Below are 27,533 nucleotides of genomic sequence, written 5' to 3'. Positions count from 1 at the left end.
TATCGTTGGATGTTGACTGCTTTGAGATTTTTACTGCTCGGAATACTGCAATGCATACCTTTGGACAGAACATATTTTTCTTAGGGTAAGTTCAAAGACCTGGAATTACTTGTACTAAGATATCATGAAAAAAAAAATGTTGTTACATTGTTGTCAATTAGCTATCCGAGAGGATTGTACCAATTTTCATTCCTCCAACAAAGTATAAGGGTGCTTATTTCCCTACACACTCACTAGCACGGGACAGCCATACTCTGTAGGCATCTCTGCTAACACAATGGCTGAAAATGGATTATTCCTGCTTTTTACTTACATTTATTTGATTATTAGTGAGGCTAAATATTTGTCATGTTTTAAGCCATTTGTATTTTCTATTAATAATTTAAGTCCATTTGCCTGTTAGGGTTTTGATATTAAAGTTGAACCTTACGGAATTAATATTTTTGTAGGTTAAAAAGCAGTTGAATATCAGCTCAGCCAAATGTATTTCTAAATGTATTGAGAACATAACCTTTAAATATATGGGCTCTAAATATTTTTGATACAGCTATTTTGATTTTCAAAAGGAGCATCCAATAATCTGTAATTCATTTGTGTAATGAAAATGTCATGCTAATGATTTCAATAGACGAATGTGTTTTTTAAAATTTCCTTCTTTCAGTTTTCATTTGTCCCTGCTGCACCTCTAACTCCTCCCCTCTCCATGTCAGGTTTGAGTTCAGAAAGGTGTATCTTTAAGAGGTAGATGAAAACTTGACATCAGTTTTGGACATAGAACAGGAAACATCATTGAAAGAATTATAGGTACCAATAAAACAAGTAAAAATAACATCTTCATATGATTGATGCCTTCTTAAAGTAGAGCAGCTAAAACCATAGCCTGGAAGCATTTGGAGGCATAGCTTTAATTGGAGCAGCTCAGACTCTTTAAGGAAAGAGACAGCGTGGCTTCCTTGTACATATATTCCCTGCTCGGCAACTCCCAATTCGTCCATGATGTCAGATGAGAACTTAGAATTGGCTGTGTTTGATTCTTAGACAAACCAAAGATCAAGTCAGATCACCTGGTTCTGAGATGATTTACCGTCTTCTCTTTCCTGTAGGTGGTCAGAGAACCTTTTAATAGTTAGCCATCATGATGGCATATTTGAACACATATTAAAAATTTTTTTTTAGGTTTTTATTTCTAGCTGTTCTAAGGTACTGGGGACTAAAAGAAATATCAACATAATGATTCAGCACTCATACTTACTTGTTAAACCTGATCTTCTCTGTGTTACTCCACCATCACCTTTGATTTTTCTCTCTCTGTTTAGGGGTATTTGAGCTATTCCCATTCTAAGTTTTTCATGTTGGAAGGGGCTGTTGATCATATGGGGGTGGGGGATGGAACAAGCTGATGTTCTGGAGAGGCTGGCCCCTCTGCACTTCAGGACTTATTTGGTCTAGGGACTCATCTGGAGGTTATAGGTTTTGGAAAGTTACCCTAGTGCATGGAACCTTTGTAGAATCTTATATAATGCCCTAGGTATTCTTTAGGATTAGCTGGAATGGTTTTGGTTGGGGTTTGGCAAGTTGTGATAGGTAGCAAGGTCTAACTGAAGTATGCATAAGAGCAATCTACAGTGTAGCCTCTCGACTCTATTTGAACTCTCTCCACCACTGATACCTTATTTGTTACACTTCTTTTCCCCCTTTTGGTCAGAATGACATTGCTGATCCCATGGTGCCAGGGCCAGGGTCATCCCTGGGAGTCATCTCCCACGCCACCAGGGAGACTTTCATTCCTGGATATCATGTCCCACATAGGAGGGAAGACAATAATTTCACTTGCAGAACTGGGCTTAGTGAGAAAGAAGCTACATTTGAGCAACAAAAGAGGTCCTCCGGAGGTAACCCTGAGGCATACCTTAGGTATGCTAAGCTTCTCCACTATATACACAAGCTTCACAAGAGCAAGCCTCAAGATCAAGGGCTTGGCCTATTGATTTGGCTGTCCCTATGTTTGGCACAGTATCCGGGGTTTCCCTGGTAGTAAATTTAATAATTTCATATTTTTCCCCATCCCTAACGGGACTTTGCCAATACTTTTTTATTATCAGCTTAATATACTCTGGGATGCATCCAGGCATTACATCAAACTATACAGAATTAAAGCCTCTCATTCTTATTCTGGACTCCCCATGTTGGATTGTTCAAATGATCTATCTAGACAAATTGAGTTAGATTATGTGCTTATAGAAAACCTAGGTTCTGGACATAATAAAACTTTCTTCCTTTGGTCTCAAAGAGTCGGTGAAGTTCTAAAATACACACAATGTCTTCCTTACCTGAATACACATTTAAAAAAAAATTGTAAAATGTGACATATACACAAAGTAAAGAAATAAAAAAGCAATACTTTTCAAAGCATTCTTCAACAAGTAGTTACAGGGTAGATCCCAGAGTTTGCCCTGGGCTACCATATCATCCTTTCAGATTTTTCCTTCTAGGTACTCTATAACATAGGAGGCTAGAAGGAGTAAATATTTTTTTATCATCACAATAAACTTTTTTATGAAAAATAGCATATATACAAAAAGCAATAAATTTCAAAGCACAGCACAATTAGTTGTAGAACAGATTTCAGAATTTGGTATCGGTTACAATTCCACAATTTTAGGTTTTTACTTCTAGCTGCTCAAAGATACTGGAGCCTAAAAGAAATATCAATTTAATGATTCAGCAATCATATTCATTTGTTAAACCCTACCTTCTCTATATAACTCCACCATCACCTTTAATCTTTCTATCCAAGTCTTTAGGGGTATTTGGGCTATGGCCATTTTAACTTTTTCATGTTGGAAGGGGCTGTCAATAATAAGGGGTAGGGAGATGGAAGTAGTTGATGTTCTGGAAAGGCTGGGCCCTCTAGGTTTCAGGACTTATTTAGTCCAGGGACCCATCTGGAAGTTGCAGATTTCTGGAAAGTTACCACAGTGCATGGAACCTTTGTAGAATCCTCTATATTGCCCTAGGTGTTCTTTAGAATTGGCTGGTATGGTTTTGGTTGGGGGTTGGCAAGTTATGATAGGTAGCAATGTCTAACTGAAGCATGTGTAAAGGTGACCTCCAGAGTAGTCTCTCGACCCTATTTGAACTCTCCCAGCCACTGATACTTTATTTGTTACACTTCTTTTCCCCCTTATGGTCAGGATGGAATTGTTGATCCCACAACTGAACACACAGGTTCTAGAAATGAAAATAGATATATTACTTTATGGATAAAAATTTAAAAAATAAATAGTTGGGGGGGAGAAAGGGTAAAATAAGTTGGGTAGATGGAAACATTAGCGGTCAGTGAGAGGGAGGGGTAAGTTATATGGTATGTATGAGTTTTTCTTTTTATTTCTTTTTCTGGAGTGATACAGATGTTCTAAAAATTTGATCATGGTGATGAATACACAACTATGTGATGGTACTGTGAGCCATTGATTGTGCACCATGTATAGAAAGTATGTGTGTGAAGATTCTTCTCATTAAAAAAGTTAAAAAAAAACAAACAAAAAACAAGAGAAATGCTACAATGTTTTCCCAAGTTGCTTGTTAAGTCTAAGCTTGTGGTGAGAGGAATAGAGATGTTACAATCATGAGTATTTCAGAGATTATTAATAAACATTTGCTTTTTAACATCTGCTGTTAAAGACCCTCGTTTGCAGAAATGATTTCTCTGTTTCTGTTCACACGAGGCGGAGGTGGGGGTTGAAACAGTCATACACCATTCAGCCCCCTGGTTAAAAAAAAGATTCCTACAATCTCCCTTGCCTTGCACGTTTTCATTTCAAATACTGATTATCTTCTCTCAAAGCTGGGAAGCAAACCTTAGCTTTTCCAGATCCAAGGCTTTGATTAACCCCATGGCTTTTGCTGCCTTTCTAGAAAGTAAATGAGAATGTGTTTTATCTTTATAGTGCGGCTCCCAAAGGGGAACTGAAGACAATGCAGGTGACGTGTTTCCTAAAAGAACAAGATGTTCACCGTGGGTGAAGCTGAAATCCCTGACCCAGGGTTGGGAATGAGTGAACTCACTGCTGCTTATTTTGCGGAGAGCATCACTACTGAGCCATGTCTTCCACCGTGTCTCTTGGCTTCTGTTTGTCAGAGGCCAGCCAGGCTGGGGGTGCATTGTACGTAGAGGAATCAAGTTTCCCTCTGTCCAAAGCTGATTGACCCATTCAAGATTCCAACCTGCAACCTCAGCCTTCCTGGCACCAGCAGCAGACCAACTGAGCTCACGGGGACAGCCTGTGTTCAAGTTATATGGGAACAGATCCTTCAGAGCACAAGGATTGGCTGCTTCCCCAGTGCGGGCTTCTCAGCCAGGGTCGGATGCATGGGCTGGGATCCATGGTCAGTGCTCAGCCAGCTGGCACGCAGCTACTGCCAGTCACCCTCTGCACACAGTGTCCCATTTAAACTGCACTCTGTTTTGCTGAAGATGACTTATTCACACACCCCAGATGTTCCCTGTAACCTAGAGCCCTGGAAACAGCTACAGAAAACACATGTGCTTTTTTAACTGCCTGAAATACAACCAAACGGTCTGTGGTTGTTGGCCAATGACTGGGCAGTGGAAGGCATATGTCCCTGTTTCTTCTTTTTCCTCTCTGTGCTGTTGGGTGAGACCAACAGCTGCAGTTTCATTAGAATTAGTTGTAAATATTTGAAGGTAGGAATTATACTCACACAGGAAAACTAAAAATTTTTAAAGGAGAACAGACAGAAAAGGCTAGTAATATAACCGTTTGAAATGAATATGTGGAAAATGTAATTATATTTTCAAAATACTAACTGTCTCATATTTGTTTTTTGCTAAAATTCATCTACATGTTTCTCTCCCCACCCCCGCCCCACCCCCCACTGGAATCTAAGACACTCCCTTGGAAGAATGTCAAAAGTTTAGGCAGCTGTGATGAAATCTTTTCTGAAAAAATCCATTGCATGGGTGCTTTCATTCTCCCTGTAACCCGGAACCAAATCCTGCAGGGTGTGTGATGCCTTTCCTAAACCCTCTCAGAGTCTCCCTAACTTGTTCCCTAGCTCACACTTTCCAGTTCCACCCTACAAACTGCCATTACGGGGTTCTTCCTGGGGCCTCCCGCAAAATAATAAGTCATTTCCCTCCTGAGAACTTCTGTTGGTTTCACGCTATACAGTGTGGAAGACCAGGAACTTCTCCTTGGTTTTCGGAACCTTCCCAATTTGACATAATTTCATTTTCCAAATTCCTCCCTCCACGCCACCAAGAAATGGTCACACAGGTATTCAGCAATAAAGTGCCAAAGGGAATGCTTGGCCATCACCCATGCCTGCCTGCTCTGACCTGATACCCCAGACTCTTCCTGATTCCCAGACCATGCTGAACCCTTGTCATACCTTTGTGCCCATCCAAACCTCTTCTTCCCAGCCCTCTTCACAATCCCAACTCTTGAGCAATGTCTTGCCTGCTTTTCCCAGCGCTGGGGAGCCGAGGCCATGCCTTGTTCGTCACTGCGGATCTGCAGTGCTGGTAAGTGCTTGCTCATCAGTGACTGGCATCCTCGTAGCAAACAGGCTGGCCCTGCCCTTTAAAAAAATATTTTTATTAAGAGATATCCACACATATACGGTTCAACCATATTATACAATCAATGGCTCACAATATCATCACATAGTTGTGTAATCATTGCCATGATCATTTTTAGAACATTTGCGTTACTCCAAAAAAAAAGAAATAAGAAAAAAAGAACTTATACATCCCATATGCCTTTCCCCTGACTGTTATTGATCCACAGTATTTCAATTTATCCAATTTTTACCCTTTATCTCCCCTATTATTTATTTATTGTTGTCCTTTTTTTTTTTTTTTAACTCATCTTCTGTCCATACGTTGCATAAAAGGAGCCTCTGACACAAGGTTTTCATAATCATGCAGTCACATTTTAAAAGCCAAATGGTTATAATTCTTCAAGAATTCAGGCTACTAGAACACAGCTCAACAGTTTCAGACACTTCCCTCCAGCCACTCCAGAAACTAAAAAGAAATAACTATTTAATGGATAAGAATAACCTCCAGGATAACTCTTGACTCTGTTTGAAATCTCTCAGCCACTGAGACTTGATTCTGTCTCATTTCTCCCTTTCCCCTTTCGGTCAAGAAGATTTTCTGAATCCCATGATGCTGGGTGCTGGCTCATCCTGGGAGTCTTGTCCCATGTTCCCAGGGAGATTTACACCCCTGGGAGTCACGCCGCATGTGGCGGGGAGGTCAGTGAGTTCACCTGCTGAGTTGGCTTAGAGAAAGATGGTCCTGTCTTTTTTTGTTGTTGTTCATAAATTTTAAAAATTTATTAATCAAAAAAGATCAATAAATGAAATAAAAATTAGCATAGATAATCAGTAATTCACAATATCATCATGGTCCTGCCTTTTTAATGCTCACACCCATTCTCAGCCATTTCAACCCAACGCTGTTATTTCTATCCCCAAGCCTATGTTTCTGTGGCATACTCTACCTGATCTTCCCTCTTCCCACCCCGTTCACATCCTGTGTACCTTTTGTAGCCCAGCTCAGGTCTATATCCTGCAGAGAGTTTCCCTTGGTTCTGATCCACTGTCAGTTCTTTACCTCCAAATTCCCAGGGTCCTCACTGTATCACAAATTCAGGCCTTAATCACATACCACTCTGCATGTATGACCCGAATTCTCCCTGCTCCCTTATCAAGTTTATATCCACCTCATCCACCTCCCCAGAGCCCTGAGCAGCTGGAGATCCAGCTGGTCAATCAACATCTGCCTCATTGATTGTGATTGGGGCAACTCCCCTGCTTCTCTCCAATTAGCCACTTCCTATCTATCATGCAAAGTCCAGCCCAAGTCCTGCATCTTCCACGGTGGCTTTGTGGAGGATGCCCCATGTTGGTATCCTCTTCCTACAAGTCCCTTTGCTCACTTACTGTCTGAATCCCAGCTTTCTGGGTCACGGGCCTCTTTTGGGATGACATGCTTGAGCAAGGACTCGAAACAGGTGTGTATATTGAATTATTGGTAGTCCCATTGTATCTTGTCTCAAGGATCATTTGTACACTCCCTGGGGCCTTCACCCCCCATCTCCTCTCCCATATTGGAGTACAGTTTGTGTCATCTTTTCTCTGTGCGTTTGGACACCAAAGAATGGAAGGCTCCTAGCGTATGAGAATGCACGCCTCACGGTCAGCAGGTACTGGGCAAGTCATAGCTCCTGGTCCCACAGTTTTGCTTTTGTTTTGGGGGACAGTGTTTTTATTAGAAAAGTTGTGGGTGTACAGGAAAAATCATGCATAAAATACAGCGTTCCCATATACCACCCATAATCAACACCTCGCATTAGTGTGGTACATTTGTTACAGTTCATGAAAAAATTGTTTATACAATTGATTGTCATTTACATTAGGGCACACTGTTTGTCTTATGGTTAGTTTTTAAAATTTTTATTCTTAGTAGCATATATGCAACCTAAAATTTCCCCTTTCAGCCACATTCAAATACAGAATTCAGTGTTGTTAATTATGCTCACAGTGTTCTGCTACCATCACTACTATTCATTACTGGAACATTGTGATCAACCCAGTCCCAGAATTTTATGCATGCATTTATCAGCGTGGGAACCTGAGTGTAGAGCTTTCTGAGACCAGATAACCCGTCACTGAGAAACTGAGCATTTTATTGGGCACAGAGAGATGCACTTATATTAAAGAGGACCCATTTGCCTAACTCAGAGAGTAAGAACTTAGTACATGCTGAAATAAAATAAAAACAACTGTCATCCTCAATATCAGTGTTGTACCCCTGTGCCTTTAAATATTTGCTTATGATACTCATAAAGGGATTTTGAAAATCTGTGCACACATTTTTAGATTGATATCTTAAATTCTTCATCATATGTTTAAATAAATTTATTTCTTATTAAAAGGAGATAGGAAATGTTAAATATTTTATATGATGGAACAAGATGATAATTGACTATAATTGTAATAAATATCTCATATTATCATTTGATAAATCACATTTTCAATGCTTTGCTAAATAAAACATGACTAATAGGTATCAGGTGAAATTTTTGTTCATGTGTTTGATTTATTGAGTTTTGAAAAATCTTGGTTGTCTTGCAAAAGTTCCTGTTATGTTTAAAAGGATCAGTATCACAAACCCTGCTGCTTTGGATATTCTGACTTATAAGCCTACATGGGCCAATATGCTTTCCTCACTTATAGAAATGTATATTAAGTTGGGGGGGGGGAAGAAAGCCTTATATGCTTAAGGACTGTGATTTATTATTATTCTTAATTTACCCTTTACATTAGCATAAAAGCGTTTGATGCTTCCTTCCCTAACAAAGCAACAAAGCCAAGATTTTGGATGGATGAGGGATAGCTTTCTTTTGTGAAGTGGGAAAAGGAATATGATGAACTGCTATGCATTGAATTGTGTCTCCCCAAAAGATAAGTTCATTCCCAGCATCTAGTCCCACGGATGTCACTTTATTTGGAAATAAAATCTTGGAAAATGTGATGAGTTAAGAAGAAGCCAAGCTGGATTAGGGTGGGCCCTAATTCAATGAGCTTTGGATCTATATAAAGACAAGGAATTTGAAACCAGACAGAAAGAGAAGACAGCCATGTGATGGAGGCAGAGATTGGTTATGTCACAATACAAAGAATGCCGTGAAGTTTGACAACTTACTGACAGATCCTACAGATTTCAGAGGAAATGTGACTCTACTGATACCTTGATTCAGACTTCAACTTCCAGAACTGTGAAACAATAAATTTCTGCTATTTTAAGCCACACAGTTTGGAATATTTTGTTAGACAGCTGTAGCAAACTAAGACATGAGCATTTTCAGGCAGAACAATATTAGCAAAGAATACTGCTAGGCAATGATGTCCTTGTAATCATCCTTGTCTGGGTATCATTTGGAATGAGTCCAGGGAAACATGCACCAAATTTGAAGAAGACTGGCAAATCCCACCAGTTGAGAGCTCGAGTAGAGCAACGTGGAATTGCTGACCCAGGTGGGAACCCAGTGTCTCCCCTTTGACCCATGGAAGAAATGGCTTTCATCTTCACCGTGAAGTAGGCTAATCAGGTGTGGCAAGACAGAAGTAGTCAGGAAAAAATTGAGAACCTGTTAGATGTTGAATATCAGAAAATCAAGCTTTAGAAGCAAAAAAAGAAATTGAGCCAGAGAAGCATAACAAAGCACATTAACTCTCAGGGGAGCAAATGGCAGAGAGTGGAGGTCAAAGTGGCAGGAGTGAACAAAGGGCAAGGCAGGGGAGCTAGGGCAAATCTGTGGTTGTTCTAGACTAATTAAAGCACGCAGTGGTTCTTTCTGCCAGCCTTTCACTGGGAAACTCAGAGCGCGGGGTTCACAGGTGCCCAACGTACAGCCTTTTGTTACTGGAGAAAAACTGCTTAACCTTTGTGGGATTAAGTGATATAAATAGTTTGGCTTCAACTTCCCTTGTTCTAGTCTCAGAAATTTCTCGTTCTTCTCTGCAAATCACACTTTGCCGGCCTTTGTGGTTTTGCCCAGCCTGACCCTTCTGCCTAGGATGTCCTCACAGGTTATTGCCTCTGAACCTTCTTTCTCCAGCATATTTATCCCAAACTCACCACTTACAGCAGAATTTCCCCAAATGGAATTCACTACCGTGTCAGCTTTATCAGAGATGTTGAGGGGTAGAAGGGGCTGGGTGTGTAGATTCTTAGGAAAAACCTAGATATTCTGATTTGTAGATCTGGAGCTAGAATTTTGGAACTCTTGTGACAAAATCTAGGAATCTGCACTTTTACAAGGTGCCCCAGGATTCTTATGTTTTCTGAAGCTTGGAATCTACCACTATGAAGTCAGTGACCACCTCTGGGTTCATGGGCTTCTACTCTGTGTCTGCTAATAGTACTCATTGTATTCTATTGTGGTCTGCTTGGCTCCTTCTCTCCATTAGTCTCTGAATTCTCAAGAGTAGAAATGCTCTCCATCTTTACCGACTCTGCCTGGTATGTAAAGGTGATTCATCATTGTTTGTTCAGTGGTCCGAGTATCCCAAAAAAGGATACCCAAGAAAGAACTAGAATACTGTTAGAGTCCCTCTTCCTGGTGTCAGCATCAGTGAAAATAGTGTCCTCAAACTCAAAGAGAATCTGTTGTTGAGGTCTTGCATGACGCTAATTGACTTTGTAAGGTGCAAGGAGCAGATGCAGGTAAAAAGTAGTGGTGACACACTTTGCAGCAGTTCCTGTGACTTTCTGCCAGCTGATCAGTACTGTTAGGAGTAGTGGTGATATCTGCTATAGTGATTGATCCCCAGAATTCAAGTATCATAATGAATATAAGCACAGCCAAAAGTTGGTTGTAAGTTGATGTAGTTTGTTGGATTCTTTATGGGGCAGTGACCATAATGAACTATCTAACATGCATTTTCTCTTTCTTCCTCAATAACAGGACCTGAATTTATTCAAGGTACCAATGAACCCAGCTGAACAACTACATTTTCCAGTCTCCCTTGTGGATAGGTGCTCATGAGATTTAAATGGAGTCGTTATGTCTGTCCTTTCTTCTTCCTTCTTCCTGTAGCCTTGAACAATGCAGCAATCTTGCAACTGGGGATGGACACATGAACATGGAACAGAAAGCTCACAGAAGTGAGGGGCTCTGGTGTGACATCATGGAACCAACATTTTAACTAGGGATTGCCTACCTTTGGATTTTTTTTTAACGTAAGAGACCTAACAAACAAGAGCCTATATTGTTTAAGCCACTGGTATTTAAATTTTTCTGCATGGGCAGTTGTATCAAATTCTAAGTAATTTACATTGTTGGGATCATATGCCCTGTGAACCCTTTGCCCAATATAGCTTTCTTTTTGTTATTTATGTGACCATGTAACTCCTTTGAGATGCAAGAGACACCCTCCTCTCTGACTATTATTTTTCCCAGTTCCACAGATTCACTGGAGCTATTGGCTTGAGACTATTCAGTCTTTTGAGTTAGCTACAAAAAAAAAAAAAAGCAGCTAGACTTATGAGTCACTTGTGACATTAACCAAATGGGGCCTCAAACTCCTCACTGAACCCACTATGCCTGGGAGAACCATGGATGATGGTTTCATGGTCTTTTTAATTTGGACCCAGAGGACCACATACTTGGGAACTTATTACTCATGAGATTTCCTTCCTCAAAGACAATTGCCTTTGAGCTTTAATTACATACGTTTAATTCTTCAAGTCTGCAGTTGACACGAAGATTTCCTGGGTAATAACTATCAAGCATATAAGGGGAATCCCATAATTTTATGAGAGAGAGAAAGAGCATGCACAAAACAATATATAATTGGTGGGGGCAGGGTTCAAGATATAAGGGTTTCAAGTCTCCTGATACGAATGAATTTGTGCAGCTAACAAGACGAGAGATCATAAGGGAGAAGCTCTAGATACAGCTGTAAGCATCATTCCAAGCCCAGCAAAATGAAGACATTTCTGTAAGCCTGGTCCGGAATATTTAGTATAAGCCCAATCTAGCTTTGGGAAGTACAAAGAAACTATATACCGTGATTAAAGCACTAGAAAAGTATGACTGGGTAAGGATACTAAATGGGTTCTGGGGGTGAAGACAATTGGGTTCAATCTCTATTTTTCTATCTGTTATGAAATGAGGGTACAATATCCATCTGGCAAGGTTGTGAAGATCAGATAAGAAACAGTATGTGAAAAGGTCCTGGCCATAGAGAACACAATAGAGGGAGGGGCCAAGTGAGTGTAGTGGTTACTATTGTGGGCTTTGCAATCCTAGAGATGAATGGTCTGAATGTAGCCTTCTCCACTTATTTGCTCTGTGACCTTGGGCAACTCAGGTAACTTTCCTAAGCCTCCATTTTCTCATCTGCAAAATGGGGGATAATAATATATCTTACTGCTTGGGTTGCTGTTCAGAAAAAATGCCTAAAACATAGCAAGACTTCAATAAATAACTTCAATAAATATTACTACTATGGAAAAAGAAGCTGCTTTTGCATCTTCTCCTCTTTTTCCTCCTTTTTTCTCCTTCTCTTTCTCCTCCTTCTTCTTTTTCCCCTTTCCTTTTCCTCTAATTATCCATCCCTCCCCCTCCTCTCTCTCTCTTTATCCTTCTCTCTCTTCTTTCTTCTCCTTCTTCTCTTCTTCCTGTTTTTTTTTTTTCACATGGGCAGGCACCAGGAATCAAACCCGGGTCCTCGGGCATGGCAGGTAGGCATTCTTACCTGCTGAGCCACCATGGCCCACCCTCTTCTTCCTCTTATCTTCTTCTCCTTCACCTCCTTCTCAATTATAGGAAGAACAGCATCTTCTCTCCTTTATAGCAGAAAAGATTTTGTTAGCCCTCTTCTTGGACTGGAAATTTTCCATTTTCTTTTACTTCAGTCAGTGTTTTCCCAATTGTATTCTACAGAACACTAGGGACAGAATCATTTGCTACTCACCAAATACCCATGTGCTTTTTACATTTCTCAATTCCCTTACAGTTAGGTGGGGCCATGTGACTAGTTATGGTCAGTGAGCTCTCAGAAGTGATATGCATCAGTTTAGTCCAGAGCATAGCGCAGCGAGCATTAATTCTCCATGTGCTTTCTTCTCCTGCCACAACAAAGCCTGAATTTACATGTTGAAATAACCACAAATGGTGGAACTCTATTAGTTTGTGTTCCTGAGTGACTATTTGGTGCAGAACTCCTTGCTGACCTGCATTGATTGTAGTCAGCTATTGAGGTTGGGAATTAATTTGTTGCAATGGCATAACCTTGCTTATCTTGACATATATATATAATTTCATTGAAGTTGATGTGAGTTATGTGAAAATGTACTTCCAGGTCACATAAGCTTAAGAATACTAGGTTAAATGATAGGTATCTTTACTTTAGGATTTCTGAGAACTTTTAATATGTTAATGTCCTTTCTGATGCTCCAAGTTTTTCCAAAATGACTTGACAAAAAATTATTTTTTTAAAAAAAAAGCAGACTTTATGGATCTAGGGTTCCACAAAACACACTTTGGGAAAATTTGACCTAAGGCAATGTGTTTGCTTACTGATTGTTTCCTACTGAAACCCCCATTCTAGTTCATTCTTGAGCATCTCTATTTAATCCACTCCTACTCCTACTTGCATCTATGGCTTCCCATCACTTTTCATGCTTTTTCTTCCCTTTGCTCCCCAAATTGCTGAACACTACTGGAGAAAATTAAGAGGTAGAACTGATTGAATCTCTGTTATGCTATGCGATGTTGAGCTTTCAGAATCTGTAATCTTTCATTTCATTCCCAGTCAAGACCTACAAACCTCCCTCAACGGCCATTCCTTCTTTCACTTTCCTCATTCCTCAAACTTATCCTATCTCCTTTCTCTCAGCAGAAGATTTCAAGGCCCACCTTATGGAAGAGATCAAGCTCATCATGGAAACTCCTGAGTGTATTTTCATCTCTTCCTCTTTCATCTTGCTCATTACCATTCAGTCTTATTTAAGAGAAAGATTGTTTTTCTCTCAGCCCTCTACCCCAATTTTGCAACCCCCAAACCAAGCCATTTTTTTCTAAACCCTGTGCCTTTAAATAGCATTTAAACATTCAGCAAATGAACAAATGAACACACTATCAAGAGGTCACCAAAAGCTTCTTGAGAGCTCTCCTTCCTCTAATTCAGTGCTTTTTATCCAATGTGCTCTCCCCTTGGTCATCTCGTTTCTTCTTGCGACCTTAATGGAACTTTGTTCTAGTTTGCTGGCTTCCAGAATGCAATATAGCAGAAATAGAATGACTTTTAAAAAGGGGAATTTAATAAGTTGCTAGTTTACAGTTCTAAAGCCATGAAAGTGTCCAAATTAAAGTAAGTCTATAAAAAATGTCCAAATTAAGGCACCAACAAGAGGTTACCTTCACTCAAGAAAGGCCGATGAAGTTCAGGGTTTCTCTCTCAACTGGAAAGGCACATTGTGGACACAGATCTGCTAGCTTTCTCTCTAGGCTTCTTGTTTCATGAAGCTCCCCAGGGGGCATTTTCCTTCTTTATCTCCAAAGATCGCTGGCTGGTAGGCCTTAGTGGTTCTTATCACTCTGCTGTGACACTGAAGGTTTTTCCAAAATGCATCCTTCTTAAAGGATTCCTATAAACTAATCAAGCCCCACCTGGAATGGGTGGAGTCACATTTCCCTCTAATGAAAGATTAATACCCACAATTAGGTGAGTTACATCTCTATGGAAATAATCTAATCAAATGATTCCAGCCTACATTATTGAATAGGGATTAAAAGTAACACTGCTCCAAAAAGATTGGATCAAGAATAAAATATGGCTTTTCTAAGATAATACTTTAAAACCAGCACAATCTCTATGCAAGTGTATTTATGAATCTGGCTTTTTCCTCTTTCTTGTTCCGGAAGACCCAGATTTTATCTGTCAAGTGGATGCCTGTACATGAATGTTCATGCACTTCAAACTCAACTTTCAAGCTGAACACATTATCTTTCCCCTCTAACGTACTCTTCCTCCTGTGCTTTTCCCATTGTTACCTCCTAGGAAGCCACACTCAAAGTCTCACAGCCATCACTACCATCTCCCTTTCTCTTATCTCCAATTTCATATAAATGACAGACTTCCTCTTTTTTCCTTTTCCACTTCTGTTGCTTTAGTCATAGTTCCCCTTGTATGGATAATGAAATAGCCCCTCAAGTGGTCAACCCATCCTGAACCTCACTGCACCTTCCAATTAGTGCCAAAGAGGAATCTGATGAAATCCAACACCCATTCATGACTCAAAAATGAATAAAACTAACCCCCCTAGGAATAGAAGAGCAATTAAGAGAAAAAAAACGGGTTATCTGTCTCAAATTGGCAGTAGGCATCATATTTCATATTTAACAGAGAAAAATTGTAACATTCTCATAAAACTATTTACTGGGCCCAGTAGTCCCTAACTTGACTTTTCTCTAGTTTTTGGATTTCTGATCTTATTGTGAATCCTGTTGCAAGCCAGGTCTCTGGATTCCATCTCAGTCCAGCTGGTCAGGTTGGGAACGATACTGCATATCAGCTTCTCATTCAAATGAAGAATCAGATCAGGCAGTAAGCAGTGGTAGTTGCTAAAGCCAGTAATGGTAAGACATGGTTTTAAGTATGTTCTTATTTGGAGTTTACTGAATTTCTTCGATCTATTAGTTTATGATTTGCATCAAATTTGGAAAACGTTCAGCCATTTTATCTTCAAATATTTTTTCTCCTTCTCTCCTGGGACCACTTGCTATTGTGCCACAAATCTGTGAGGCTCTGTTAATTTTAATTGTCTGCTTTTTTTTTTTTTTACCACTGTGCTTTATTTTGCATAGTTTCTTTTGCTGATTCTACAAGTCAACTGATCTTTTCTTCTGTAGTGTCCAATCTGCTGTTTAAACCTACCTGAGAATTTTTTTTTCTACCATGGATATTATAGTTTTCAACTTTATAAGTTCCAATTGGCTCTTTTTTTTATCTTCCATTTCTTTATTCATTATGTCCATGCTTTAATTTTAAGTCCTTGAAAATATTTTAATAGCTATTTTAAACTCTTTGCTAATTCCACCATTCATGTAATTTTGGGTCTGGTTCTACTGACTTAATTTTTTCCCTCTTTAGGCTATATGTCACATTTTCTACTTCTTCCTATGCCTAGTAATTTTTTATTGGATGCTTATCATTGTAATAACAGTTTTTGAGTGTAGATTTTATCTTCTTTTAAATATTATTGGATATTGTTCTGTCATTCAGTTACGTGCAAATCAATTGATCCTTTTAAAAATTGTTTGCAATATTTTGTTAGGTCAGATCTAGAGTAATCTCTCTTCTAGGTTTAGGTAAGTCCTCCCATTACCCCTTCTGGGATCTCCACTGAATACCTCAGTCAGGTATCTGAGATCCCCCATTCTGGATTATAGGAACTCCAGTGCCTCCCATCCCTTTGTGAGCTCCAGAAATTAAGCTTGTAGCTCCTGTTCTAGTTTGCTAGCTGCCGGAATGCAACACACCAGGGACAGATTGGCTTTTAATAAAAGGGGATTTATCTCATTAGTTCTTCAGAGGAAAGGCAGCTAACTTTCAACTGAGATTCTTTTCTACACAGAAGACACAGGGCAATCTCTGCTGGCCTTTTCTCCAGGCCTCTGGGTTCCAACAACTTTCCCTGGGGTGATTTCTTTCTGCATCTCCAAAGGCCTGGGCTGAGCTGCGATGGCTGAGATGAAGTATGCTGAGCTGTTAAGGCTGTGCTACTTTGGGTCTCTCATTTAAGCACCAGCCAATTAAAACAAACATCATTCATTGCTGCAGGCATGCCTCCTAGCCGACTACAGGTGTAATCAGCAACAGATGAGGTTCACATGCCATTGGCTCATGTCCACAGCAATAGATCTAGACACCTTCACTTGGCCAAGTAGAAAACTGACTCTAACTACCACAGCTCCCTAGCAATTATTTGTCTGGTCTTAGGGTTTCATTCTCTGCAGACTCACAGGTATCTCTATGAAAATTTCTCTGCACAGCTATCTTTTCTCTGGTGCTCTATATCACACATTTAGCCACCTTGTGAACCTTGAGCTCTGATTCAGAGAGATGGCTATAATTTTGTTTGGGTTCCCTCTCCCCATCTCTTCATCTGGAGAGTATGCTCAGGTAGCAGCTTCTTGTTATTATAAGGCTTGCACCTTTTGTAACACTTCTATCAGGGATCATAGCTCTGTGGCTTTTTGTCCAATGCTTCAAAATAGTTTTTCTATATATTTTATGCAGTTTTCTAGCTGTTACAGTGGAAAGGAAAGTTCAGTACCAGTTACTCAAACAGAACAGGAAGTGAAGTTTGCCTTTGCCTGCATTTTTAATTTAAGTGGCATTGTGCTCTATAGATCACATTTTTAATTTTACCATTATTTTATCTTTTTTTTTAAATTTAGAACTGTGGTTTACAGGTTAAATCATTCTGATGTGTTTATATCTTTTTTTTCTTTTAACTGTTGCATGATTAGAAATTTATTGTTAAAAAATTAAATCTGGCAGGGACATAAGGCCTGGGTTGGAGGAGGTATATGCCCTATTTATTCCCATCTCTACAGGTTTTCTAAGCCTACTCTCCTCTACAAAAATACTTCTGCTTATCCTTTCTGTCAAAATATGTCAAATGCTTGTCAGGATGCTAAGACTAATATCACGCAATGGGCTGGCTTAAACAACAATACTTTATTGGCTCATGATTTTGAAGCTAGAAGGAGTCCCAAATCAAGATGTCAGCAAGGCTTGCTTTCTCCCAGAGTCTAGCATTCTGGTGCTGGCTGTTGGCACACCCTGGGGTCCTTGGCTTATCTATTTGTCTTCTGTCACTTGGTGCTGTCCTCTTCTTTCTACTCTGCCAGTTTCTGCAACTTCCTGCTTCTCCCCTGTGACCCTCTCTAACTTCTGGCTTCTGGAGTCTTCTCTTTATAAGGCTGTTAGTAATGTGGATTAAGACCAACCCTTTTTCAGCTGTGTCATAGCTTAACTAAAAATAACATCGCCAAAAGCTCCTACTTAAAATGGGTTCACACCCACAGGAACTCATATCATGATTAAGAACATTTGTTTGTGAGAACACAATTCAACCTATCACACTTAATAATTTAAAAATCTGAAGTAAACATATAGAAAATTAATGTAATGTATACATCCATCTGTCATAGACGGATACTAATATTTAAATATGCTAATATTTCTATACCTGTTTTGTACCCATGTCTTTTACCATGATGATAAAGAATAAGGTATTTCAAAAGCAATTAAAGGCCCTAGTTTATGCTTTTTCTTCTACCTTCACCTCCACCCAGGAAACCATTGGAAGCTGATGTGCATTTCTCAATGCACGATTTTGTATTTTTACTACACATGCATTGCTTCATAATTATAGTGTTTGTGTGTTTCCAAAACAGGAATCATACTGTATGTATCCCTTTACAGCTTACTTTGCAGCTCCATATTAAGTTTAGTATTTTGATATATTGAAACTAGTAGATCCAGTTAATATATTTTAACTGCTGTATGTCATTCAACTAATTATTTTGTCTATAGTTTCTTTGTCCTCCTACAAATGGAAAGTTTACCTTCTATTCTTTTACATATGTCCTTGTACTCATATCTCTTTGGTTCATTTCATTCATTTGGCAAAAATTAAAAATCCAGGAACACCAGTAAGCATGTAAAGGAATATAACCTCTTACACAGTGTTTATGGGAGTTTAAATCTGTACAACCATTTGAGAGATCAATTTACTTATGTCAGTACTAAAGATGATCAAAGGTGTTTTGGTTAAGAAAACACTTTTATTTGGTTATAGGTCATGCATTTGTATAGAAAGAAAAATCCTATTATTCTAGCCACCTCAAAAACCAAAAGCTACTCTGGAACATTTGTAGTTATGGTTAATAGGGACCCCAAAGGGCTGGAAAAAAATTTTAAAGAGTAAATACATTTGAGTAAGTTCTTTGTAAATTTCAATAATATCTGAAATTATTAATAGAAAGCAAAATTTATTATCTTTCATGCTGTCCTTCATGAGTGATAAATATATATATATATTTACTTTTTTAAACATAACAACATACAAACATGAACATTTTTACCATAGGATCGTTCCATTCTTGGTATATCATCAATAACTTGCAATATCATCACACAGTTGTATATTCATCACCATGATAATTTCTTAGAACATTTGCATCACTCCAGAAAAAAAAATAAAAAGAAAAAAGAAAAAAGCTCATGTACACCATACCCCTTACCTCTCCCTTTCATTGATTGCTAATATTTCCATCTACCCAGTATATTTTAACCTTTGTTTCCCCTATTTTTTCTTATACCCCTTAACACTCCCTTTCATTGGTCACTAGCATTTCAATCTACTAAATTTATTTTAACATTTGTTCCTCCCATTATTTATTTATTTTTAATCCATGTATTTCACTCTGTCCATACCATAGATAAAAGGAGCATCAGACACAAGGTTTTCATAATCACACAGTCACATTGAAGAAGGTTTATCATTATATAATCATCTTTAAGAAGCATGGCTACTGGAACACAGCTCTACACTTTCAGGCACTTCCCTCCAGCCTCTCCAATATACCTTTGCTTAAAAGATGATATCTATATAATGCATAAAAATAACCTCCAGGATAACCTCTTGACTCTGTTTGAAATCTCTCAGCCATTGACACTTTATTTTGTCTCATTTCTCTCTTCCCCCTTTTGGTCTAGAAGATTTTCTCATTTCCTTGATGCTGAGACCCAGCTCATTCTAGGATATCTGTCCACGTTGCCAGGAAGGTTTACATCTCTAGGAGTCATGTCCCACATAGAGTGGGAGAGGGCAGTGAGTTTTTTTGTCATGTTGGCTGAGAAAGAGAGGCCACATCTGAGCAACAGAAGAGGTTCTCTGGGGTTGACTCTTTGGCCTAATTCTAAGTCGGCTTAGCTATCCTTTGTAGGGATAAGTTTCATATGAACAAACCCCAAGATTGAGGGCTCAGCCTATTGCTTTGGTTGTACCCACTGCTTGTGAGAATATCAGAAATTCTCCACATGGGGAAGTTGAATTTTCCCCCTTTCTCGCCATTCCCCCAAAGGGACTTTGCAAATACTTTTTTATTCACTGTTCAAATCCTTCTGGGATTTATTGGGGCATCACTCTGGACAAATCTGCAAAATCTTAGGCCCTACTCAAGGTCCCATGTAATTATGGCATTCAATTAAACCATCCACATAAGTTATATTAGGAAATGCACTAGTCAAATCACAAATTTTGTACCAAATAAACATTTTTTGCTTTAGTCTTACACATAAGTTAAAGTTTCAAAATATGAATTACCATCTATTTTCAACACCCTGCAATATTGACATTCCTTTGTCCTTCCTCATGCAAAAACATTTTAAAATTTGTACATTTAGTCATATTGTACTAGTGATATTTTATGACTTTCCACAGATATTTAAAGCACATTTTATAGTGTGTTAAAATTGTTTTTGCTCTCCTTGCTTCCTCTTCCTCTGAATGCTTACCCTTCACAACCTCTACCTTCTCTTTGGTTCTGGTAGGCTCTCTTCATCTGCCACTCAATATACCCCTCTGTTCTGGTTTGAAAGTATCATGTACCCTAGAAAAGCTATGCTTTAATCCTAATCCAATCTTCTGGAGGCAGCCATTTCTTTTAATCCTGATTTAATATTGTAGATTGAAATGTTTGAGTAGATTATCTCCATGGAGATGTGGCATGCACAGTTGTGGGTGTGACTTTTGATTGGATGGAGATGTAACTCCACCCGTTCCAGGTGGGTCTTGATTAGTTCACTGGAGTCTTTAAAAGGGGAAACATTTTGTAGAAACCTCAGAAAACAACAGCACATGGAGAAACGACAGAAGCCTCAGAGCCGAGAGAACTTTCACAGCAGAGCTGACACAGAATCAGACACGTGGCTATTGGAAAGAAAGCCATACCTGAAAGAGAATAAATGCTCACCCAGTTGTGGAAAAGAAAAGAATTTATTTATGATTTTGCAAGAATGGGCCCTCAACTAAAATGTGATGGCTGGCATGCCAAGCATCAAGAAGCAGCAACATTTAAACCCTAAACCTAACACACAGATCCTTCCCTGTTTCTCCACTGGTTGGTTACTCCAGAGGCTGCAGCCTACCCAAGAGGTTTAGCTTACCCAGGTGAGTACCATTTCCCACCTTCTGGAGACCCCCTGGCCTACGTCAGGCTCTTCTCCTTCCCTTGTCCATGAAACCAGTCTGAACTGGTTTTGCAGCCTTTTGTTCAGTAGGTTTCCTTTCTCCTGTTTTGCACCATTTCTGTGTGAAAGCTAACCTTAATTTTATTCTTACATGGAGAGCAGAGACATGGATATTGGGAGATGCTTGGAGTCCAGCAGACATTGCCATGAGCTGTTAAGCAAGACAGAACCTGGAGAAAGCCAGGGGAAGCCCAAAGTGAAAGGCAGCCCTGGAGAAGGAAAGTGAGGAGCCCCCATGGGCATGGAGGCTGAGAGCAACAGAGCCCAGGACCAAGGAACTAGCAGATGCCAACCAGGTGCCTTTCCAATTGACAGAGGTGCGCCAGATCCATCAGTCTTTCTTGAGTGAAGGCAACCTCTTCTTGCTACTTAATTTGGACACTTCCACTTCCTTAGAACTGTAAACTTGCAACTTTTTACTTTCCCCTTTTTATAAGCCATTTCAGTTCTCGTATATCGCATTCCAGCAGCTTGCAAACTGACACAACTTCTTTGCTCATGAGACAATAACAACAAAACCAGTGGTTTTCAAATCTGGTTACTGATTAGAGCCACCTAGGGACCTTTCAAAAATACCAATCCCTGGAAATCACTCCCAGATATTCTGATTAAATTGGATTTAGAGCCTTTGTATTAAACAAACTCACTAGTATAGCTCTAGCACAAAATATTCAATTGTGCAAAATATATCCATACATAATACGCTTATATATCTTAGTTATCATTCACCTTCCTTTTAGAGGCCATAGTTTGGGCAGACTTTTCACATGAACCACCCCTACTTTAATTTCCACTAATTGCTTAACTTTGGAGAAATTACTTAATCTTGCTGTCTCATTTTTTAAACTCATCTATAAAATGGAGATAATCATCACACCATAGTTTTCAGGATTATTGTGACTATCAAATTAAATTGTACTTGCAAGTAAAATGGAAAGCAATTCACAAATGTTCATTATGAGTCTACCTGTGCAACATACCATATGCTGTTTGAATTATATCCACATGTACTTCTCTATGAATTGAATTGTTGTGATATCCTATTTGTTTCCTGTATGTCTTCTTATCCTTATATAACCTAAATCTCAATGGAATCAAAATATTTTGGGAGAAGAAACAAGGTTTTTAATTCTTTGCTATATCTTATTTTCCCACTTCTGAACACAGAATGAAGCAAAAGCAATGACTTGAATTTATGAGCAGGAATATAACCCACAGTTGATTAAATTTTCTTCTATTATATTAGACATTAACTTTGGCTAGGATATTTTACACACACAGAGAACATACTATAAGAAAATATTTGTGGCCGTATTAACCCTTGATCTTTTCCCTTCCAGCGCTTCTCCTTTTCCTTTCCACCATCTTCAATCATGTAACTGGCTCATTGATTCTTGGTTCATTGTCTCAGGGCAGGAATATGTCAAAGTCAAAATCCTATCAGTCTTTTTTCCTTTAGTATTTAAAAGTGTAATCTCCAAGAAGAGAAGAGGATTTTTGAGTCATAGACCAAAAAAAAATTTGACTAGAAACCATAGGGAACATTGGATTTGTCAATCACCAGGCAAAAGAGGCAGATTTACCCAGGCTTAGGAGAAAGAAGAACAGAAAGGAGCACTATGTAGGGACTCTGGCAGAATAGCCAGGAGGTAGCTAGTTTCTAGATAAAAAAATGGCTGGGACGGGAATCTAGACTGACCTTGAAAATATTTCAGTGACTCAAACATGACTCAGTAAAGGTAGACAGCAGCTGGATCTGTGGGAGTTGCTGTACTGAGATGGTAGAAATTCTCCACAGCAATTTGCATGCCTCATCACTGTACAGGATTCTAAAAACATGCCCAACTCTGGCCATTGTGGTGTGGTCAAAATCTCAAAAAAGTCAGGCTAACTTGTCTTAGCAGGTGAAATGAAAGCCAAATTAAAATCAAATCATTCGTAATATTAAAGAAAGTTTTATTTCTTCCAGATTTGGGAATGTGGGCTGTGTATAACTGTTAATATTCACACACACACGCACACATGCTTCAAAGTGTTTTGCCAGAAATTACATTTGTATTTTCTTTTCTAGGGAAAAAAATGGTCCCTTGGAATGCCTGGTGCTAGCCCCATTATTGGGAAGGCTCTCTTGTCTCACAGTGGAGTCACCTATACAAGGAAATGCCATCTTGAGATCTCTCAGAAGGGTGATAGCTCTATAATGAAGAGCACATATAAAATTCTCCAAGAAACTGAGAGGGGAAAATTCATTTAATATTATTGAAGGATAATTTTATATTAAAATCAACATTTTCCTATTGCTGATATGTTTTTGCTAGTAAGGAGAGTGGCTATACAGTTTCTATGATAAATAAAGAATTGTAAAGCTAATGCTATCTCATTAACAATGACTTATTCACATGAATGCAGCTGGTGGCTAGTGATTTCCACAGCAGGAGCCTGGCTGGGTTGCTTTAAATGACTCTTAAAATGAAAGCAATCCCTAGTACTTCATGTGTAGCCTGGAGCATCCACCCTCAGAGATGTTGGCTTTTCATTCTTGTGAGTAGGAAGATACAAAGTGAGAAACAACCAAGGAAATTTGCTGGAAAAGAAAGATTTTTGAGGTTTGGAATTGTGTCTCACTCACAATTGTCTTCCTCCCCTTTGTGTTCTTTCTTATCTGTAGTGCAGCTGTGATACCCTGCGATGATTCAGCAGCAGTCTTTCAACCTTGAAGACAAATCCACTTAGTAAAGAAGGCGCAAGTAAAAGACAGAGGGGACTGAATTCATGATGACTTCCTTAAGCTGCTGACAATTGTTGTAGTTTGCTAGCTGCCGGAATGCAATATACCAGGAATGGAATGGCTTTTAAAAGGGGAATTTAACAAGTTGTTAGTTTACAGTTCTAAGGCTGAGAAAATGTCCCAATTAAAGCAAGTCTATAGAAATGTCCAATCAAAGGCATCCAGAGAAAGATACCTTGGTTCAAGAAGGCCAATGAAGTTCAGGGTTTCTCTCTCAAGTGAGAAGGCACATGGCGAACATAATCAGGGCTTCTCTCTCAGATGGAAGGGCACGTAGTGAACCCAGTGTCATCTGCTGGCTTTCTCTCCTGGCTTTCAGTTTCATGAAGCTCCCTGGGAGGCGTTTTCCCTCTTCATCTCCAAAGGTCGCTGACTTTTGGACTCTCTGCTTCATGGTGCTGCAGCATTCTCTGCTTTCTCCGAATCTCTCTTTCTCCAAAATGTTTCCTCTTCTATAGGATTCCAGGAAACTAATCAAGACCCACCCGAATGGGTGGAGACACATCTCCACCTAATCCAATTTAACAACCACTCTTGATTAAATCACACCTCCAGGGTGATGATCTAATTATAGTTTCAAACATACAATACTGAATAGGGACTAGAAGAAATGGCTGCCTTTACAAAATGGGATTAGGATTAAAACACGGATTTTCTAGGGTACATACATCATTTCAAACCAGCACAACAATTGACTATAATGAGCCCCCACAACAAATAATTATTTCACCCAAAATATGAACAATATTGTTTTGGTTTGCTAACGCTGCCAAGACGCTATATACTAGAAATGGATGGGCTTTTACAATGGGTATTTATTAACTTAAAATTTACGATTCTAAGGCCCCAAAAATGTCCCAATAAAAGCGTCAATAGGAGGATGCCCAGACTTTGAAGACAGGCCACTGGCTTCTGGAGTTCCTCTGTCAGATAGCAAGGCACCTGGTTGGCGTCTGCTGGTCCTTCAGTCCCACATATTGCTTTCAGTTCCTGGTTCCAGTAGCTTCCTCTCTGAGCTTCTGTGGGTCTTTTCTTAGCATATCTAGGGCTTTCTCTCCAAGCTCTCTGGGTGTTTTTCTCTCTCTGAGCTCTCTGGGCTTTTTCTGTCTTTTATCTTATCAAGGACTCCAGGAAGAATTAAGACCCACCTTGAAGGGGGTGGGTCATATCTCAATGGAAACACACTTAATCAAAAGGTCCTGCCTAACAGGTCTACACCCGCAGGAATGAGTTAAAAGTTCATGGCCTTTTCTGGGGTATATAACAGCTTCAAATCAGCACATCTACCTACAGACTTCTTGTTACAAGAGGAAAATAATTTCCTTCTGTTATGTTATTGTAATGGGATTTTCTGTTCCTTGCAGCTGAATGCTTTCCTAACTCAAAACTTCGTGAACAATTATGATTGGTTAATATGTCAAGCTACCGTATTCACTTAGGGCAGGGCTCACTGTTAATAATAATGTTAATAATGGTGATTATTTCATATTACATTCATATTTCAGAAACTTTTCTTGGTAATTCTGAGGGTTTCTTGCCAGGTCCTTGTGTTATTTGGATTGTCACTGCTTCTGCTCATGGTGTAGCTATCTAAGTACTCAAGCCAGGGCAGAAATGCCAAATTGGCTGCTTTGTGTTCTTCATTTATGCTTGTAATACTAGTAATATTGCCAGCCCAGAGTTTTTATTTGAAGATATTTTTAAAATTCACTAATTTATTTTATGTGTGTTAGTTTAATTAAAAGATTATACTGCATGAATCTGTATAACCAGAGTCATAATACATGGCAAAAGGAGCATTTAATCAGAAAGCAAACAAACAAAGGAGACCCCTAATTTTCCCAACCTCTCAACCATATACCAGGGATAAAAGCCTTCCTCTTCCTTAGGACCTGGTAAGTCCACATGCTGCATAGTAAAAAACTTAATTTCTTTGGTTTAAGAATTAAAATATAAAGTCAATTCATATTCTAAAATGATAGTCTAAAAGGACCTCCTGTTATAATACAGCTAGAATTTTGATAAATCTCTCCCTTCCAAATTATTTCTGATACACGCGTAGGCTTGCAAAAAAGTAAAGGAAAATTTAAGGGCCAAAAGTAAATAAGTTTCATATCTTATACAAAAACTAACTTGAGATGGATCACAGACTTAAATGTAAAAATAAAACTATAAAACTTTTTTTTTAAAGCATAGGAGAAAAATTTTGATCCTAGGAGTAGTTAAACCGTCCTTAAATTTTATATCAAAAGCCTGACTGATCAGGAAAAATGGATAAATTAGACTTAATCAAAATTAAAACTTGGGCTCTGCAAATGATCCTCTTAAGAGAATGAAAAGGCAAACTACAAACTGGGAAAAAAATATTTTCAAACCACATACCCAAAGAAGGTCTAGAATATGTAAAGAAATCTCAAATTTAAATGTAAGGAAAATAGACAACCCACAGAGAAAACAGTCAAAATACATGGAGAAACATTTCACCGAAGAGGATATAGGGATGTCAAAGAAGTATAGGAAAAGATGTTCAACTCATTAGCTATTAGGGAAATGCAAATTAAAACCAAGATGGCGGTGGGTGTGCACAGGTGGCTCAGTGGTAGAATTCTTGCCTGCCATGTGGGGGACCCATGTGCTCCAAACAAAACAAAACAAAACCACAAATGGTGTTGCAATAATGGGTTATTCGCATGGAAAAAAGAATGAAATGTGACTTCCACCACACATCATACAAATAAAACAACAGCAAAAACTATAATGAGGTATCTCTACACACCTATCAGAATGGCTAATGTAAAAATAGTGACAACATCGAATGTTGGCAAAGATGCAGAAGAATTGGATCTTGCCCATGTTGCTAGTGGGAATGTCAAAAAGCATAACCACATGGAATACAGTTCACTAATTTTACACAAAAATTTATAGCAGCTTTATTTACAATGGGCAAAAAAAAAAAAAAAAAAATGGAGTCAGCCCTGATGACTTTCGATGGTTAAGCAAACTGTAGTATACCCATACCATGGAATGCTACTCAGCAATAAAAAGGAATGAATTATTGATACATGCAACAACTTGGATGGATCTCCAGAGAATTATGCTTAGTGAAAACAGCCAATCTCAAAAAATATATATACTATACATATCCATTTGCTTAACATTCTTAAGATGAAAAAATGTATAGAAATGGAGAACAGATGAATGGTTGCCAGGGGTTAAGAAGGAGATGGAGGTGGGGGGAGGTGGGTGTGTTATAAAGGGCAAAGTGAGGGATCCTTGTGGTGTGGACATACTCTGTACCTGGCTGCATCAACGTCAACATTTTGGTTGTGATATCTTGCTCTTGTTTTATAAGATGTTACCATTGTGGGAAACTAGGTAAAGGGTACACAGGATCTCTCTGTATTATTTCTTATGATGGCATGAGAATCTACAGTGATCTCAGAATAAAAAAGTTAATTTTGAAAAAGCTAAATGATAAGTAAACGAAACAGTGCTTTGAAATCAGAAGATAAATGAGAAGTAAATGTGAAGTCTCTGACAAAATAAGGGATCTCAAATTAAATTAGGTCCCTGGAATCTCTCTGGAGGAAAGCACCCTTAGCTTAGGCCCTCGAGATTCCCATAGATTAGTTCCACTAAATATGAGCTCATAATAAAAAGAAATTACCAAATGTACAAGAAATATGCAACCTACCATAAAGGAAAACCAATGGGCACAATAAATGCTAGGTTTAGACCCCCCCCCGAGAACATCAGCCATTTTTGACCCTACAGATACAGAATACGAAATGGATAAGTAAGAAGTGATCAAAACAAATAAATTTAAAGGTAAGACAGGAGTAAGAATCTAGCAACATGACAATGAGGACTG

General features: G+C 38.8%; 2 long non-coding RNA genes across 3 annotated transcripts; one reads left to right on the top strand and one right to left on the bottom strand.

The window, feature by feature from the left end:
- Positions 1-898: 898 nt before the first annotated feature.
- On the bottom strand, positions 899-9,883 carry LOC143669372 (uncharacterized). Its single transcript, XR_013168887.1, has 3 exons — positions 9,677-9,883; positions 5,416-5,604; positions 899-1,097 (listed from the first exon to the last, which is right to left on the bottom strand). It is a non-coding gene; the product is annotated as an uncharacterized LOC143669372 (long non-coding RNA).
- On the top strand, positions 9,622-25,346 carry LOC143669371 (uncharacterized). Of its 2 annotated transcripts, XR_013168886.1 has the most exons (4): positions 9,645-10,060; positions 10,506-10,523; positions 10,638-10,780; positions 22,946-25,346. It is a non-coding gene; the product is annotated as an uncharacterized LOC143669371 (long non-coding RNA). The 2 variants fall into 2 exon arrangements; XR_013168885.1 differs by lacking the exon at positions 22,946-25,346 and having other exon boundaries at positions 9,622-10,060; positions 10,638-11,912.
- The last annotated feature ends 2,187 nt before the right edge of the window (positions 25,347-27,533 follow it).

This window comes from Tamandua tetradactyla, chromosome 25 (assembly GCF_023851605.1).
Source record: "Tamandua tetradactyla isolate mTamTet1 chromosome 25, mTamTet1.pri, whole genome shotgun sequence".
NCBI classification, from domain to species: domain Eukaryota; kingdom Metazoa; phylum Chordata; class Mammalia; order Pilosa; family Myrmecophagidae; genus Tamandua; species Tamandua tetradactyla.
Note: the sequence above shows the minus strand (reverse complement) of the source record. Positions and strands in the feature narration are given on the sequence as shown.